Raw genomic sequence first — 4,969 nt, forward strand, 5'->3', positions numbered from 1 at the left:
TGTACAGATTTCTTGAAGAAAAGAAAAAAGAAGCCATTTATGCAAATTATTGTTTGAAAAGATGACTGCAATTAGTAGAGTGCTGCAATTAGTAGAGTGCTGCTTTTAGAGAATGATATTCTTCAGGGCGAGGTGCAGCAATTGCTAAGAGAGGGGCAGTATATTGATAATGCTTATTCAAATTGAAAAACTCCAAAGTCGGTTGAGGAAAAACAAGTTAAAAAGTATAAAATGTAGGTAATATATCAATGTGTGTACATATATATTGTATTGTTGTAAAGAAAATATGTGTACATATATATTGTATTATTGTAAAGAAAAGGGGGTTAAATTCACCTATGAGTGTAGGTGGCGAAGGGATATTGAGTTTGGTTGATAATTTTTTTACAGGCAATGACTGAAAAGATTGATCGCATGGAACTTGATTTTGAATCAAGAGACAAGGTAATTGATATTTTTTTGACATTCTTAAAGCTTTCTACCAATAAACTTGCAGTGATTGAGTTTTGCTTAACAATTTTTCTTTTATTATTAACAGCAATTTATGGAGCTCCAGGGACTTCACAATTCTCAGCTGTAACTTACTTCCGAATTAAGTGATAAGCTAGAGAAAACTGAGGTGTATTAACTTGTGTCTAGCCTGTTCACCAAGATCGGTCTATATGCAACATTAAGATATTAAAACTACTTATGTTTGAGGAAAGACGTCCAACTCTTATGTTTGTTTTTTGAGTATGTTGTGTGTGTTTTGATTGAATTTTAGTCCTTCTGTAGGGGGTGTCAGTTAAGCACACGTGCATACAGACACGTAAATTTAAGGCTCTATATATGCGCATGATGACTGGTTATTGTTGATAGATCAAAAAAGTTCACTTTCATAAAATATCATTTAATTAAAGATGGTACCATAATTATTGTTAATTTAACCTCAATAATAAATATTAGGAGAACAGGTCATAAGTATCTGGATTGTTACTGCTTGGTTTGACCTGAAATTCTTACGAGTTTTTGCTTTTATTCTGTTTATTGTCAAATAATGATAATATGACTCCTTAAGGCTTTTGCATTTTGTCCATTGAACAGGGAGGAAAAGGCTTGCATTCAACACTCAATTCACATTCTAAAAAGTTTGTTGGAATTCTGCTTCAAACTTTGAATATGGCAGATGGCGTCGACTTTGAATATGTCAAACTAAAAATTATGGTAGAAATACAACTGAAAATTAGGTAGTTATCAAATTATGTGAAGATGAAAGTTAATAAGATTTAGTCTTCAAGGTGTTGTGCAACCAAGGGACGAAGGTATACAGAATTAAGCTTGTAATAGCAGTACTATTTTGATGAGGAAAATTATAAAATCTTAATGCACTTGCATCACACGTCGTGCTATGTACGTGAAGTTTTGTTGAGGGACTCCTACCTGGTATAAATCTTTCTTGTCATTTTTGTATAGACAGGTTTCACCTGTTCGTTCTGTGAGATACGATAGCTCTGATGATAATTCAAGCTCCATAAGACAAAGAAGAGCTAGTCTCCCTGCTAAAAGACCAGTTAAAACATTTAACAAATCCAAGGTCCCTGTTTCCGCTAGAGTTGATGAAAACTCACATCCAACAACATTTCCCTCTCTTGATGAGTTAAAAGGAGCAGAAACTAAAATTTCATGGGACTCTCTTCCTTCAAGCCTGTTGAAGATTGGAAAAGTACAAATATTATAGTATTTGTTCAACTGAACTTCCTTCTACATCACATTATGAATAAGAGTGACTAAAAACTATTAGTTGCACTGCAGGAAGTGGTACGGAAAAGAGATGTTGCTCTGCGAGGTGCAGTTGAGGCTGTGCAGGAGGCTTGTGTTGCTGAGCGATTGATAAGATGCCTAAGGTGCGCAAATGTATGAACATTGGAACTTTTTCACAAATGTCAGTATGTTTTATTCCTATAACACTTGAATTTTTAGGTCACTTGCCAGTTAGCAGTTTTATTAGCTTTGTACATGTATTCAGGAATGTGGTTACTGCAGCGTGAAAATGTTGGTAGTTCAATATTGTGGAATTTAATCAATTAGCAACTAGTTCCCTCTGCTTACTGAGGACTCGCGACTTGCATATAACATTCAGTAACTTGTTCTACGACTGCTTTATATATGTATTCAGGATGTGGTTACTGTAGAGTAAAAAATGTAGGCAGTTCAATATTGTGATATTTAATCAATTAGCAACTAGTTCTCTGTCCTTACTGAGGACTCGCATATAACATTCAGTAACTTGTTCTACAACTGTTATTATCTATGCTGGACAGTAAACCTTTAGCTATCTACCTCATCTATTCAATTCAACATACCTCGTGTAATAAGTTCTTAAGAATGTTTGATGAGTCCTATAATAAATTTATGATAGGCTTATAGCTTTGGCCTGTATTGTTCATGAAAATATCCCAAAAAGCTCTTTCCTGCACAATGAGTTTCCTAATTGTGAAACTTCAAATTTACATCTAAATGTTAAATTCTTGGAAGGAGTTTTCGTCCAGTGAATGCTATTGCATCTATTATTAGACGATGTTCATATTAGATCTCATTATTTGTAGTACTGATGGAGTTATATATCGTAGAAAAATTACCTAATCTCTTCTCTCCTTTGCTTTTGTTGGGATATATGCTAAAATATTTCATCTATGACAAGTCTCTGGTGACTCCAGAGGGATTTATATTTGTTCGCATATATGTACTGAAGTTTCATTTCGAGTCTCTTATTAGTTTTATCTGTTTCTTTAGTACCTTCTCAGAGTTCCAGTCAAATGAAGTGGATGATCTGAAGCCAGCCATTGACAAATTTCTAAAACTTCAAAATGATTTAGCACACACGAGACTAATTATGCAGTCCCTAACAGACATAAGTTTGCTGAGAACATCAGATACTAACAACACAAGTACAGTCAAGGAAGTGTTAGATTTAGCGATTGAAAGAAAGAAGAACGCAAAATTATGGGTGAAGTCGGCTGTGGCATCTGATCTTCTCCCGCTGTCCAAATCTACTAAATCTACAGCTGCTATAGAAACAAATAAATCATGTATATCATGTTGTTCAACTAAGCCAAAAGCTCCCCATATTTACCCAAAGCAGAAGAAGAACGATGAAATGTCCTTAATATTAGCGGTAAATAAGGAGGATCAGATGGATTGGGCGAGAGGAAGTAGTCATAATGCCATTAATGATCTAGCTGCTTCTCTGCGGGATGAATGTCAGAGTTGGTTTTTGGGTTGCGCGGAGAAATACTTGGATGAGGTAGAAGCTAAGGCCTCTTCAACTTGATCTGATAGGAGAGTTGTCGCAATAATGTTCAATTCACATTCTAAAAAGTTTGTTGGAATTCAGCTTCAAACTTTGAATATGGCAGATAGCGTCGACTTTGAATATGTCAAACTTTGCCAACAGGGACAGCTTACTTTGGCTAGAAAGTAAGCTAGTTGATGCAATGAGCAGAGCATCGGGTTTGGATAACCATGGCATTGTAGGTCTCCAGCGCCAAATTTTGAAAGGAAAGAACTTTTAACTTATTCAGAATGAATATATTTCTGGTATTGCTGAAATAACTTTTTGCCATCCTAAATTGATTGTTGCATGCTGCTCAAATAGAACAAGATCAGGGGCTAGAGAAATTGGAGGAGACTATAATAAGTACCAAGCATATTGCACTGACAATAAATGAAGAACTCAACTTGCACACAAGATTAATTGTATGTCTTTGGTTCTAGGATATAATTCTTTACTTTTTGTAAAGCAATGATACTGAAGCTAATATGTATTTTGCTATTATACTTTACAGGATAACTTGGATGAACATGTCAATGTCACAAACTCCCGTTTGAAGGTCATTATCGTTAACCGACAATTTTCAGAAGCTTATGTCTCTAACATTTATTGACTTTCTATTTGCCTTTTTTCAGAGGATGTTACTCCAATCCCCACTGATAGCACTCACAGAAACGGTGGTCGAAGAGGAAGGAGGCTGTGAGTTTCTAGTTCAGCAGCACAAAGCAAGTTGCTTTTGCTTTTAGTACTTAAAAATTAGTATAGTATTAGTTGGCTAATGGAATGCTTGTATTTCATTTGAAATGTATGTATAGTATGGTATGAGTAATATTTTGGTATTAGACTTGTAATTTGGATGAGTACCTTTATATTTCTGTTTGGATGTTTTTATTGGGATGTTGCATTGTTTTGGTTCCCTATGGTTGTAGGATGGCATGCAATTTACAGAATATTAACATCACAATGGTACATGTAAATCGATGTAAAAAATGTACAAAAGACATCATAAAAAATAATATTAAATGAAAAAGAACTAAAAACCCGATGTAAAATAGTCATTTGACATCGGTTCTGGAAAAAAACTCAATGTATTTTAAGTCAAATAACATCGGTTAGAGAAATTGGCTGATGTTAAACAAAAAGATTTAACATCGGTTTCGTGAATAACACCCATGTCTTATCCATCATTTCACATCAGGGGGCTAATTTAACCGAAGTGTGATCAAATCTTTAACATCGGGCAACTAATCTAACCGATGTCTAATCAAGCATTTCACATCGGTTTGTTCGAAAGAATTTTAATATATGGCTTTTAGAGCTTGTAGGTTTCATGTTTTAATGGATAAATACCTCAAAATATACTTATATTCACCTACAAATACTGTAATATAAGCTAAAATATGTTGCAAATACATCACATTTAATCTTAAAACTGATGTATAGCACTGTAACAGACATCGACTGTTAACCGATGTAAAAGGCTGGTGACATTTAACATCACACGCGAAGACATCGGTTCAAATTTTTTTTAACATCGGTTCTGAACCGATGTCTGATCCCATATTTCTAGTAGTGTATTCATAAATATAAGCCAGTACTACTGCGGCTAATAAACTTATAACTCCTAAGGCTATGTGTACAATGTTTTTAAGAAAATTA

The 4,969-nt window shown here is 34.5% G+C and overlaps 1 long non-coding RNA gene across 1 annotated transcript; it reads left to right on the forward strand.

The window, feature by feature from the left end:
• Nucleotides 1–589: 589 nt before the first annotated feature.
• LOC141687353 (uncharacterized) lies at nt 590–1,884 on the forward strand. The gene is made up of 3 exons (XR_012560991.1): nt 590–619; nt 1,457–1,702; nt 1,792–1,884. It is a non-coding gene; the product is annotated as an uncharacterized LOC141687353 (long non-coding RNA).
• Nucleotides 1,885–4,969: the final 3,085 nt, after the last annotated feature.

This window comes from Apium graveolens, chromosome 9 (assembly GCF_009905375.1).
Source record: "Apium graveolens cultivar Ventura chromosome 9, ASM990537v1, whole genome shotgun sequence".
NCBI classification, from domain to species: Eukaryota; Viridiplantae; Streptophyta; class Magnoliopsida; order Apiales; family Apiaceae; genus Apium; species Apium graveolens.